The sequence below is a fragment of the Anomaloglossus baeobatrachus genome, chromosome 5 (genome assembly GCF_048569485.1).
Source record: "Anomaloglossus baeobatrachus isolate aAnoBae1 chromosome 5, aAnoBae1.hap1, whole genome shotgun sequence".
NCBI classification, from domain to species: domain Eukaryota; kingdom Metazoa; phylum Chordata; class Amphibia; order Anura; family Aromobatidae; genus Anomaloglossus; species Anomaloglossus baeobatrachus.
In genome coordinates, this window is record NC_134357.1 from 545,954,628 (window position 1) to 545,969,253 (window position 14,626).

Consider the following 14,626-nt stretch of genomic DNA (forward strand, 5'->3'; position numbering starts at 1 on the left):
CACTACTATTATCAGATTTCTTACTTTTCATCGTCCTACTTTCCCTGCCTGTCCCTGCCCCCTTAAACCTGTCTTGACCCCTACTGTCATACTCTGTCTACTCTATCTATTCTCTTTTTTGCACAACTACCCTCCCTCCCCCCAGATCCTAGTTTAAAAGCTCCTCCATCTGTCTGACCATTTTTTCCATCAGTACAGCTGCACCCTCCCCATTGAGGTGCCTACCGTAGACCCTGTAGACAACATAAGTCATGCCAGTTCTCCATGAACCCAAACCCCTCTTTCCTGCACCACTTTCTAAGCCATGTATCTATCTCCCTAAGCTCCCATTGTCTTCCTAGTGACGCCAGTAGTATTTCTAAAACCACCACCTTAGAGGTCCTGGACTTCAGCTTCTCTCTTAGTTCCCTGTAATAATTTTAACACCTTCCACCTGCCTCTAACTTTGTCATTAGTACCAATGTGCACCATGACCGCTGGGTTTTCCCCAGCATCACTCAGCAATTTGTCTATCCGATCCGCAATATGCCGAACCTGAGTACACGCAGACAACACACTGTTCGGCATTTCTCGGTCTCAACAACAGATGACCCTGTCTGTCTGCGTAATTATAGAATCCCCTACCACCAACATCTGTTTGGCCTTTCCTGCTCTCCTATTTCCCTCCTTCTTACAGCAGTTGTTTTACTGGTCCCGACCTAGGGACAAGATACAGGAGTATCTTGTCCCTATCTACATAGGGACAAGGTACAGAGTCAGCCTATGGTCAGGTATCCTGCTTGGTGCATAAGTGCGGAATCTATCTAACTTGGTGATGGAAGCCAGGGCCCAGCTGTAGGTTTGGTCAGGGGTCAACATTTCCCCATTCTCTAGAGACAGGGTTTTCTTCCCTCTCACCATATGCTAGGTACTTCACTGTACGTAGCACAACATTATCACCAGCGTACAAAACAAAAAAAAGAACGGACACAGGGTTTTTTTGGGATGTTGTGGGGTTTTGTTCTTTTTCGGATTGTTTGTTTTCTCATGGATCCCATATCTTGTCTCTCTGACAGGCTTAAGAATCTGTCCCTGGAGGTGGCAGACTTTCACTCTGTGGTTCAGTAGCAATAGCGATCGCAGACTTCCGATTTTGGAGATTCTGCGGATAGGCAGGCCCACCCAAGATTGCTCTCCCTGGCAGGTTCGTAGCAGGTAGAGACAAGTTTTTGATGCTTAAAGAGGCCTGTAAATTGTACTTTAGTCTTCGGCTTTCCCCTTCGGGGATGAGGAGCAGTGGGGGGATTGTGAGCTCATTATTGTAAGGGGATCCGCAATCCTGGGCTCTCTCTTTGCCACATAGCTCTGGTTGCCTCCAGTCGGTGGATGGATTTTCTGAGGCCTTGGGTCTCAGTTATGATGATCCTGACTGAGTCTCTTTGGCGCAGTCTAGGCTACATCATCTCTAGCAGGGAGTCAGTCGGTGAAGACTTATTGCTCTGAATTTGATAGGTGGGCAATCAACACCAAGTGGAATGACCCAGCGCTTGGAAACCAGATTTTCCAGGGACTTTCAGAAAGGTTGAAGGATGCTCTGGTGAATTATGAAACCCCTGAGAACTTAGAAACATGTCCTTGGCTATACGCGAGGATTGGCACCTCCGCTATAGAATGGTTAGACCTCCTTCCCCGAAGATCCTAGTCAGGGCAGCACTCCATTGTTGAGGGGCCAATCTGTGGGGGAACCATCACTCTTAGGTTTAGAGGAGCCCATGCAGTTAAGGGAAGCCATTACTTCCCATGTTTCCACTGAGATCTGCCTTAAAAAGAGGTTTGTTTCTTTTGAGGTAATAAGAGTCATTTTATTGCAGCCTGCCCCTTGATTCCTAAGTAAAAAGGAAAATCTGGGACTCGGCTAACCCTTGGTGGTGTGGGGATGGACAATCAGAGTGTTTGTTTGTCTTCTACATGTAATTCTTAGTTTGTCCTGACAGCAGAGGTGGCACTAGAGAGCAGGACTGAGAAAATTTCCATATTTGTGGACAGTAGAGCAGGAGTCAGCATGGTAGATGCTCTGTTTGTAAAAACTCATGGGCTTACCTGCAGTACGTTGGCTAACCTCATCTCTATCCATGCCACTTGCTCAGGGATGTCTAACAGGTTGTACTTAAGGCCCCGTCACACACAGAGATAAATCTTTGGCAGATCTGTGGTTGCAGTGAAATCATGGACATATTGTTCCATTTGTACACAGCCACAAACCTGGCACTGATTGTCCACAATTTCACTGCAACCACAGATCTGCCACAGATTTATCTCTGTGTGTGACAGGGCCTTTAGGGTAGAACCCTTCCATTATGAAGTAATTTCCTGATATGTCCTGGAAGGCCTTACCACTCATATTATACTGGGTATACCCTGATTGGTGAAGCATAATCCTATAGTGGATTGGCAATCCAGGGAAATTGTGGAGTGGGGAGATTTCTGTATTGATAAATTGCCTGAACACTTCTCTCTCTTCAGTCTCTATGGAGACCTACCAGCATTTTTGTCAGATTTTGAGGATATTTTTTTCAGAGACGGGGTGCCAGGATTTGCCTTCCCATTATGTATACCGCTGCCCCATTAATCTGCTTCCTGAAGCAAACTACCCAAATCCAGACTGTATAATCTTTCTGTTCCAGAGCCGTTCTTTCAATGATCGGGAATGACGCTGTCTCAGCATTCTTCTCCATCACAGAAAGCTGCATCCAAACTATAAGAGGCACTCACTTAAGATAGTTTTATTGTTAAAAGTGTGTCTTATAGTCCAAAAAATACAATTAATTCTAAAGACATTTCCCTTTCTCATTCAATTATATGACAGACTCGTATGTTTTTCATACAATTTGTCAATAAAATATATAATTTCTCCCAGTGAGTTATTTTTGATGGGCAAAATATGATTTCCAGTCATTCAGATTTCAAAATCTAGGTGTGAGTATGGCTTCTTCCCTGTGTGAATTCTCTGGTGTATCATAAGATCCGATTTCTGGTTAAAATATTTCCCACATTCTGAACAGTAAAAAAACCTCTTCCCCGTGTGACTGCTGTGGTGTCTAATAAGTTGAAATTGCTCTACAAAACATTTTCCACATTCTGAACATGAAAAAGGCTTCTCCACTGTGTGAGTTTTCTGATGTCTAAGAAGATCTGCTTTACGAGCAAAATATTTCCCACATTCTGAACATGAGTATGGCTTATCCACTGTGTGAGTTCTCTGATGTTTAACAAAAATTGATCTATGTGTAAACCATTTCCCACATAATGAACATGAATATGGCTTCTCCCCTATGTGAGTTCTCTTGTGTATAACAAAGTATGATTTATCTACAAAACATTTCCCACATTCTGAACATGAAAAAGGCTTCTCACCTGTGTGAGTTCTTTGGTGTCTAATAAGAATGTGTTTACGTACAAAACATTTCCCACATTCTGTACACAAAAAAGGCTTCTCCCCTGTGTGTCCCCTTTTATGTAAAACAAGACTTGATTTATATGCAAAACATTTCCCACATTCTGTACACAAAAAAGGCTTATCCCCTGTGTGTCCCCTTTTATGTAAAACAAGACTTGATTTATGTGCAAAAAATTTCCCACATTCTGAACATGAATGTGACATCTCCCTTGTATGATTTGGCTTTTTTGCTGTAAGAGCAATTTGTTTTTTAAAGCCTCTTTTATGACTTTTATTGTTCTTAGTAGTCTGTAACGATTCGGAAGACAGAACCTGTCTCGTAGGATCAGATGATAGATCATTGCTATGAACAGATGATGGGATATCTGGAGTAATGGCATTCACTTCAGTTGTATCCTGTGTGACCTCAAGGTCATCTGATTTAAAAATTGAAGATATCAGTTGTCCCTCTGATCTCCTGGTACATTCATCTGCCAACAAAAAAAACAACTATTATTTTTTAACAAAATATCTTTGAAATTAATATTTTTGAACAGGTCTACTTAAAATGTCCACAGAAATGGCAAGTTATGTACCAAAATTGAATTATTCAGTAAAGCTCTTACTAGAAGAGGCAAAAATTGGGCATAAAATCGCAATATCGTTCTAAATACAGTGGAACCTTGGTTTACGAGAACAATCCGTTCTGGGAGTGTGCTTGTTAACCAAGTTACTCGTCTAGCAAAGCAAAGTTTCCCATAGGAAATAATACAAGTTCAGACAATTCATTCCACAACTTGTTCAATGTCCCATCCTGGTCCTCTATTGTGCCCTTCCACACACGCACACACAAAGACGCAGAAACACACGCGCACAATCACATATTATGCTCACCTTATCTTCCGTTCCATCGCCTGCCTCCTGATTATTGTAGTCCGCAGGTACAGGATGTGTACCGGGTAACCATCGCGACCGATGCCGGAGCTTCCGCTGCCAGTGCGCTGACGTCACAGGCAGGAGCCGCTTACCTCTGATTGGCCAGCGCACTGCTTTTGAGAAGCGGCTGACAGCGGAAGTTCCTCCATCGTAGCGATGGTTACCCGATACACATCCTGTACCAGCGAACTACAAGAACCAGGAGGGAACGGAAGGTAAGGTGAGCATAATATGTATGTGTGCGTGTGTGTTTGTGCATGTTTGTTCAGACTGCAAGAGTGGGTCAGAGCGCGGTGAAAGTATGGAATCGGAAGTGTGTGCGGTATTTGCTCGTACAGCAAAGCTTGCTCGTAAACTGAGTTACAAATTTACAGCAAGCTTTGCTCATATAGCGAAATACTCGCACACCAAGTTACTCGTAAACCGAGGGTCCACTGTAAAGCGATATTAGCAATGTGTAATAGATGCTAGTGATCATAATATCATTCAATTGTCACAAAACCAGATCTTTCAACTTGCTTAAAAATTATTGCTTGTCGTCCTTGTAATAAGTAGTTAAAAGCTGTAATACATGCTTTTGTGAAAGACTAGCGACTTTCCATCGATCGCAACAACGTTCTTCCAAGCGACCATTTGCTTGTGTAATAATGAGCTTGTGTGCATGATAACGACACAATAAGTATTTGCTTGTCAATGGCTATAGTTAAAAAAAATCACTATTAACACCTTACGACAATTACAGTTCAAAAAGGAAAAAGAAAAAAAACAACTTTCCACCTCATCCTGGGACATCTACAACCTACTCATGGGGCCTCCTGATGAACCTTAAAAGGGTAGTTCACCCATATTTTTTATTGTCTAGTTCGATATTATATTGAGAAACAATGTTTCTCTCAAATACCTTGTGCTGGCAATAGTGCCTGTGAGAGGCGCTATTGCAGACCACTGTTCCCCGCTCCGGTGACGTCATATCAAGTTCCGCACACGTCACATCCCTGTGGCCAACTGCAGTCTTCCTGAATCACTGACTTGAGGGCGGTATTTCACCTCTGTCACAGCACAACGCATCTCCTGCTTGTAGCGTTCTGCTGTGAGGGAGGAGGGAGCAGGGAGCAGATGGGCTGTGACGAGCTGTGAAACACCGCTCACGGCTCAGTGAGTCAGGAAGACTGTAGCCAGCTGCAGGAATGTGACGTGTGCGGAACTTAATGTGACGTCACCAGAGCGGGGAACAGCGGTCTGCAATAGCGCCTCTCACAGGCACTATTGCTAACACAAGGTATTTGAGAGAAACATTGTTTCTCAATATAATAAACTAGACAATAAAAAATATGGCTGAACCACCCTTTTAAGCAAAGGAGAAACGCGTTGAGGCCGTCCTTCTGAAGAAATGCATCAATAAGGAAAGTTTTTTGTTTTTTCCTTTTTTTCATTGGTTTGACTTGTGATTGTTTTGGTCATCTTTTTAAGTTCCATTTAATTCTTTGGCTGGGCACTGTGGTGCACACTAGTTAACCCTAGCCAATTTATGGACTTTTACTTTTTGTAACTCTATTTGGCTATTTGCAGTGACTACACTCATTGTGATTTAACCCCTCACAGTCAAATCTTCATTTTGTGGATAACTTTTGGTATGGGCAGGTCCTAGTTTAGGGTCTCCTTAGGGAATCCCAGGGAGAATCATCAATGAGCAGGGGCGCCATTGCGTTTTTTAGGGTGCCGAAAGTCACAGCAAGGTAGGGCCATCCCTTACGGACATTCATAGGCCCCTGTAGAATTGATATATTGTATACACCTACTCTCACTCCATTACATCGACTGGCTTCCTGTTTGTAAACTTTTTTAATGGAGTTTATTTATGATATTTTCACTTATTGTGTTTTTAAAGCAAAATCAATAAATTTGTAAGTTTTAGGATTTGTGATGCCACACGCGTTTTTAGGCCTGTGCCACCACTGCTGCCTTGTGAAGATATTTTTTTCCACTCTTCCTGACCTGTTCCTGCCCCCTTATTTTTTGTAATCTACTTTGATCCCTCTTTCCACCTTTTCCTTTCTCTCCCCCAAATCCTTTCCTCATCTCCCCTTCTGCCTCAGAACACTCATCAGTAGTTGACTGCTGATCAGTATTTGATCGCTCGATTTTTCAGTTTTGGCAGGTTTTTTTGGTACCACTTCTGTGCGCGCGTTCTGCAGCTGCTAAGATCTGGTCAGTGACTTTTTTTTTCCTTCTCCATTTTTCCCCTCCCTTTTTAGACAAAATCTGTTCTTGCATCTTGCAGCCGCTAAGCCACTGATCAGTGACACACATCACTGATCGGCATCCATGCTCACTTTTGGCTTAGGCCTTTTTTTTCCTGTGTGTTTTTCAACCCTGTTTTGCACCACATCCCTGCTTGCTTTCTGCAACCCTTGAACGCTGATCAGTGATGCACATCACTGATTAGCGTCTGGTCGTTGTTTTCCAGAAATGGTAAAATAAGAATAAAAAAAAATAAGAATTTAGATTAATCGATCGGCTAGATTAGGGACAGTAAAGATATATTGTAGCAATGGTCGCCTACTACAGTATTTTTTACTGAATATAGTTGGTGTTAGTATCAGTTGTGGGCGCTCAGTACTTTTTTTTTTTTTTTTTTACTGACATCCGTTTAGAAATTTTCTTTTTTATTTTACCACATTTTTATACTCTACTTTTTAATTTTATCTTTTCCTTTCTATATTCTTTACGTCTATTCTTTTTTTGTCTTCACTTTTAATAAATAAAAAAGTTTACACCAAACACTTACGCACCAAAAACATAAAATATCCCCTCTTGTCCGAAATTTGGTATACAGCTGAAGAGGCATACAACGTCCTTGCTTCTGACACAGATTTTTCCTTCTCTTCTGAACCCCCACACAGATGCCGAAGGACTAGTGATGGGCGGACTCGGACTATAAAAGTCCAGATCCGCACGGTTTCAAACATAATCGAGTGCCGGACTCAAAATTCACAGGGATTTCCAGCTAATGATCCAGATTCGGCACTCGGGTAATACAAAAAAATAAAGGAAAAAAATAATAAAGCAAGCGGTGCTATACCTACCGAGGTTTCAGTGCTGCTGTCATTTCTTACAGGTTGCGCATTCACTTTCTGGGCCATGCTTTAGCCTTCATTGCATATGCACTGTTTTCCCCGCCCACCGGCGTCTTTGATTGGTTGCAGTCAGACGTGCCCCCACCCTGAGTGACAGCATGTCTGATGCATCCAATCCCAGATCCTGCCTGCAGGTCTGTATCATAGAGTAAAAATAAATAAATAAATTGGAGTAGAGTCCCCCCATATTATGATACCATCACGGATAAAGCTAACGGCTACAGCCCACAGTTGTGCGCTTATCTTGGCTGTGTGTCAAAATAAGAGGAACTGCATTCATAAAAATCGACATGTGGTCCCCCCCCAATTTTGATATCCAGCCATGATCAATCCTGACAGCTGGGGGCTGGTATTCTCAGGCTGGGAAGACCCATGCTTACCGGGTCCCCTCCCCAGCCACAAAATAGCAGTCTGAAGCCCAGAATTGTCGCATCCATTAGATGTGACAAGCCCGGCACTGTACCCAGCTCTTCCTGATTGCCCTAGCGAGGTGGTAATTGGGGTAATGAGGCAGTAATCACAGCTCACAGCTGCCACTAAGCCCTAGATTAGTGATAGGGGGCATCTATGAGACCCCCCCCATTACTAATCTGTACGTCAAAGTAAATAAAGACAAGCACCGAAAAAATCCTTTATTTGAAATAAAATACAAAAATCCCCATTTTCACCACTTTATTAACCCCTAAAACACCCCTGCAGGTCCGACGTAATCCACACAAGGTCCCACGACAGTCCTGGCTCTGCTACATCTGAGTCACAGCGAGCGGCTATAGATCATGACTGCCCACTGTGAGTTTAGGCAGAGGCTGAGCAGCGATCAGCGGTGACGTCACTGAGGTTATTTGCGGTCACAGCTGGAGTTTCTCATGGTCCTGACCTCAGTAAAGTGAGTGACTTCACCTGCATCCCCTGACAGAAAATCAAGGGTTTTTTGCCAAGAGATACAGATTTGATGAGGAAATTTCAGCATATTCCTGCACCCAATCTGCACCTCTTGGTAAAAAAAACCCCGTATCACTAACATCATACAGTATGATGCGGTAGGGATGTGATTTTTTTGCTAGGAGATTTTTTGCAGTTTAGGTGCGGCTTTCTGCCAGGAGGTGAAAATTTGGTGCTGAAATCTGGTGCAGACATTTCAGCACCAAATTTGCATCTCTTGGCAGAAAACCAAACTGAAACAGCGTCAAACCTGGGTGTTTTTTGCATTTTTGGGCCAAGAGATGCAAATTTGGTGTTAAAAATTTTACACCACATTCATGGACCCAATCAACACCTCCTGGCAAAAAAACCCCAAACAAACCGCATCACTACTGCCTCATGACACATGCAGTTTTGATGCATGATGAGGTAGTGATGTGATTTTTTTTTTTTTTTTTTTTGCCAGGAGGTGTAGAATGGGTGCAGGAATATGGTGTAAAACTTTCAGCACCAAAGTTGCATCTCTTAGCAAAAAAACTAGTTTTCTGTCAGGAGATGCAGGTGAGTTCCCTGAGTTAATTGAGGTCACCTTAGGTCAAGTTATCCGCAATCACAGGTGGAGGACCGTGGGAAGCTCTAGCTGTGACCGTAACTAACCTTAATGACGTCACCGCTGATCATGCCGCTCATTTATTCTCTGCCTGAACTTACAGCGGGTAGTCATGCTCTACAGCCGCTCGCTGTGACTCCGATGTAGCAGAGCTGGAATCGTTGTGGGACCTCGTGTGGATCATGTTGGACCTGCAGGGGGTTTATAAAGTGGTCAAGGAGGGTGTTTTTTTGTATTTTATTCCAAATAAATGATTTTTCGGCATTTGTATTTATTTACTTTCACATACAAATTAGTAATGGGGGGGGGGTCTCAGACGCCTGCCATTACTAATCTAGGGCTTAGTGTCAACTATGAGCTGCGATTAACCCCTTAATACCTCGATTGCCACCGCACCAGGGCAATTAGGGCACTCACACATGACCCATTCAAGGGCCAGAATGCCCTGACCCGGAAGGGACCTCTCAGCTCGGCTGAGAGGCTGCAGGTATTTAAGGCACCTTCCCCTTAAGGGAAGTGCCTGGGCAATGAGTCAGATACGTTGCTAGTTCTCCGGTCCTATAGCAATGTTGCTGTAGCTGTCCTGTGCTATATTTTGCTGCTGATGTATGTTTGTGTTTTGCTGATCCACTACTACTCTATCAAGGTAACAGCATCATTACCCTCTGTTTTCTCTTAGAGGCCCATCATAGTTTTCTTCAAGTGATTTTCTAACTTGTCAGCACGTTCTACATACGCTGTTATTTGGTTCTCTAGTTTACAGATCTGGGAGGTAAGAGTCAGCATCTTATAATTCTAGGGGGAAGGTGGATCCTCCAGGTTGTAACCTCTATAGAAGAAGCAGCAAAATGGTGATCACAGGACTGTGATATGTCTGGACAGCACCGCCTATAAAGCAGCCACAGCCGGTGACTGAGAAGAATCTGTGACTTCTCTGCATTTAGTGGTCACTACTCACCTGGGTAGCCATATGTAGGAATCTCCTCTTTACACCACTCACCACTCCTCACATATGTCTCTGTAGTATTAATATGGGTCAGATCTTCACCCTGAAACAAATATTGTAAAAGTCACAGATGGAGAAGTCACATCTATGATCAGCTCTAATCCTGCCATCTCCACCGTTCTCATTACACGTATAAAACATATAATACTAGAGAATAAAACAAGACTAAGCACAAGACCTTCACAGCCGTCTACACATCATAGGAAGATTTCATGGCACCTTTTCTCCATCTACCTGATGATCCTGAGGAACATCGGGATCTTCTTGTTTACAGTCCTGTGGAAGAAGAGGACGGGGACATCTCTCTGGTGTTGTCCTCTTCCTGGATAGAACTGGAGAAAACACATGCAGGGACTGAATTTATTCCTTACATACAGATAATTATAGGCCGTGTGTATTTAGTCCTGTCTATTACCTGGTGATGTGAGGGGCTGAGGAACCTCCATCATGACGTCCTTGTAGAGATCTTTGTGTCCTTCTAAATACTCCCACTCCTCCATGGAGAAATAGACGGTGACGTCCTGACACCTTATAGGAACCTGACACATACAATGATACCGTCATCCCCCGATCCCTTCATAGCGTTACTGTATAATGTCCCAGCATTCCCAGCAGTGTCACCTCTCCAGTCAGCAGCTCAATCATCTTGTAGGTGAGTTCTAGGATCTTCTGGCCATTGATGTCCTCATATATCAGGGGGGGAGGTGGAGGCCCCGTAATTGGGCTCAGGGGTCTTCCCCATCCCTCAGACACAGGGTCCTGACAGCGCTCACTAGAGGTCTTCTTCACTACTATGTAATCCTGGTTTTGGAGAGACACAGTAATAAATCTCACTACAGACATTTCCAGAGTCCTCACCTTTCCAGTTCTGTCCATCTGTTATTCCCATAGATAAGAGTGATGTAATGTGACGTCATCAGAATCTCTCACCTCTCCAGTAAGCCGGAAGAGGATCTCTAGGGTGAGGTGTAATATCTTCTCCGCCATCTTGTCCCTGTCCATATCCATCCTTCAGGGGGCAATCAGGAGAATTCTCTTCTATAGAAGCTCTCCATTGAGAGGATCCGATATTGTAGGGACCTGAATTGGGAGAAGAAAACGATGTAACATCATAAAGAAACCGGTGTAAATTAAGCTGATGTCTATGTCTAAATTGATGTACCATATTCAAACTCTACCTTTGCTCTTGAGACATAAAGATGTTGAATCTCTACATAGAGGTTTCTCACGGTTTGTTTGGAGGGGGAAACGAGCCCGCATTGGTATAAAGAAGGAGACAGCATCAAAGGATAATGAGGGATTAAACCTACCGAATGTTAGAGGATACAATCTAGCCTGTCTGTCCAGGTACTGGATGGATTGGATACACGGATCACAGAAACACGTGTCCCTCAGAGTTGAAAGAGATTATGCGTTGCCATGGGATTTGAAGGCCCAATTACACACCAGTCAGGCCAATCTACTGTCTAAAATCAAGCAGTCCTCCCTGTCTAGGGATACGATAGCGACATGGAGGGCAGTGAGGAAGCATTATAAACTGGCATATAAAATATCTACCCCTATGGGAAAACCCTGAGTTCAGCCAGGGAATTAGCAATAAACTATTTGGAGAATGGCGGCGGAAAGGTATACAGATGGTCTTCCATCTTTTTCATCCTTCTGAGCCAAGGTGGTTGGGAAGGGAGGAATTGATAGGTAATTACGGGTTGAATCCTAACCAAATAATTCAGTATGATCAGGTGAAACATAAGGTTATGACACAGTTGCAAGATGTGTCGCTAAATGTGTCACTTAACACATTTGACTGCATGGTTAAGTCGGCACAAACGTCATCATCAATTTCATCACTTTATGGGGCAATGCGAGATCAGTTGACTGGTTGCCAGACAGAGTTTCTTTAAGCCATGGGATAAGCAACCGGGGGACCCCAACATTGGAACAAAAATCAGGGAGGGGTGGAGGGCCCTTTAGAAAGCAATATTGAATAAACAGTGGTGAGAAACGCAATATAAAGTGATGCATCGAGCGATATATGCATTCCATTTCCCCAAAAAGCTAGAGAAACCTGAGAGGATAACTTGCTGTCCGAAATGTAATTTAGAAGCTACTGATCTTTATCATGGACTAGCTGTAGTACCTGGGAGTTGCCCGGGATAGTAACTGTCTCTGTCAGTCTCTGTCTATTTGTGTCTGTCTGTGCCTGTTTGTGTCTATTTGTGTCTGTCTGTGCCTGTTTGTGTCTGTTTGTGTCTGTCTGTGCCTGTCTGTGTCTGTGCCTGTCTGTGTCTGTGCCTGTTTGTGTCTGTCTGTGTCTGTGCCTGTCTGTCTCTGTGTGTCTGTCTCTGTGTGTCTGTCTCTGTGTGTCTGTCTCTGTGTGTCTGTCTCTGTGTGTCTGTCTCTGTGTGTCTGTCTCTGTGTGTCTGTCTCTGTGTGTCTGTCTCTGTGTGTCTGTCTCTGTGTATCTGTCTCTGTGTATCTGTCTCTGTGTGTCTGTCTCTGTGTATCTGTCTCTGTGTATCTGTCTCTGTGTATCTGTCTCTGTGTATCTGTCTCTGTCTGCCTCTTACTCTGTCTGGGCCTATGTCTGTCTGTCTGTTTGTCTCTTTCGCTGTCTCTTTCTCTGTCTGTCTCTCTCTAGCCATCTCCCCTCCGACATCTTATTACCTCACATATAAGTTTCTTATACTAACAATTTATTTTGTTCGTATAGCAACAACTCACAGCTGCTATTAATAAACTATAGCTCGTAGCTCCATTGACTTTAATATAGGCAGGTTTTTTGGAGAGTAACTGTAAAGCGCGGGGTTAAATTTTCCCGTCAAAACATAGTCTATAACGTTACCTGAGTCACGTGGGGTGTCTGTGTCCCAATTTGTGTTGTTAAACTTTGGGATATCAAACTCCTTCTCTCACCTGCTCTGGTTCTTTTTCATGCAAGGGAGAAGAGGAACGACGAGGAGAAGAGGAGAAAACACCCCCCTGTATTAATACATATAATCTTACTTGCAACAAAGAGGATGATACTGAAGTATTGGTTAGATTCAAAAATCCCCTCGTTTGAAAAGTAGTAGTCCACATAAAGAGGTTGATGGAGTTAGAGGGTATAGATGCGGTAAGGAAGTCAGGACGAACGAGTAGTCATTTAAAAAAGTGGAGAGAGTTTATCCTAACCTATTATAGTCCAGAGGAAATAGAACGTTTAATGTCACCATTTAAAGATACGGTTGGTACCATTCTGAGAAATTAGGTGGTACACTCGGAGGGTTGGAGGTGGGGGTCGAGGGTGAAAAGCTGGGAGTTTGATCTGAAACGTGACCTGGGAGGAGATGTAGTAGAGTTTTACATGATGGTCGCAAAATTATTTAGCTATAAGGATTTCTGCGAGGTATTAAAGATTCTGAGTTTTAGGCCCTGTGCACATTCTGCGGATTTGCCGCGGTTTTGCTGCAAAAAATGTTTAACCTTGCTGCAGTCCTTCCCCAGTAAAACCTATGGTAAAAAAATATGCTGTGTGCACACTATGTTTTTTTCACCAACAGATTTTGCTGCATGTTTTCTGCAGCAAAAAGAATTGCATGTCACTTCTTTTCCGCAGGTACCTGCGGTTTCTGCCACAGATAATGGTCAAAAACCGCAGGGAAAAACCTGCGGAAAATTTGAGGCGAAACCGCGGTAAGGCTATGTGCCCACGTTGCGTTCTATTACGCAGCGTATAAGTCACTGCATGTGCGTCTCAGAACGCAGCCGAAAAGCTGCGTTCTGAGACGCATTGAAACTGCAGAATTCCTGCGTTCTGGATGCTTGTTCTGCCATGGGAAAAGCATCCAGAACGCACATTTTTGACAGTGCGGTCCCACTCGGCTCTGATGCATCCCCATAGACATGCAGCAGAGTGGAGTGGGACCACACTGTCAAAAAGAGCATGGCTAACTGCGAGACTGAGCCGCGTGATCAGAATGAACTCGGATGAACTTCACACGACTTCATTGTGATCGCACGGCTCTGTGCGTGTGCCGCGGCTTGATTTGCAATCACAGGTGAAGGACTCACCGGTGACCGCAAATCTGATGAGTGACTGAAGTGAGCCGCGCGATCACCGGTGCCATCACTCAGGTTACCCACGGCCAGCTCGAGTCCTCCACCCGAGACCTGTGGCCGCGGGTAACCTGAGTGACGTCTCCGCTGACAGTGCGACTCACCTCAGTTGCTGCGTAGAGCTGACAGGAGCGGCGTTGTTCTACGGCCGCTCCTGTCAGCTTCATGTAGCAGAGCTGGATGCGTCGTGGGACCTTGTGAGGATTACGCCGGACCTGGAGGGGTGTTTGGGGATTTTAATAAAGTGGTGAAAGAGAGTGTTTTTTGTCTTTTATTTAAAATAAAGGATTTTTTTTGGGTGTATGTGTTTATTTACTTTCACTTACAGGTTAATCATTGGGGGTGTCTCATAGACGCTTGCAATGATTAACGTAGGACTTAGCGGCAGCTATGGGCTTCCATTAACTCCTTATTACCCAGATTGCCACCGCACCAGGGCAATTCTGGATGAGATGGGTAGAGTCCCGGGACTGTCGCATCTAATGGATGTGGCAATTCCGGGTGGC

General features: G+C 43.9%; 1 pseudogene; it reads right to left on the minus strand.

The window, feature by feature from the left end:
* The window catches only part of LOC142312271 (uncharacterized), a 133,856-nt pseudogene extending 120,223 nt beyond the window's left edge, over positions 1-13,633 (minus strand).
* Between the last annotated feature and the right edge of the window lie 993 nt (positions 13,634-14,626).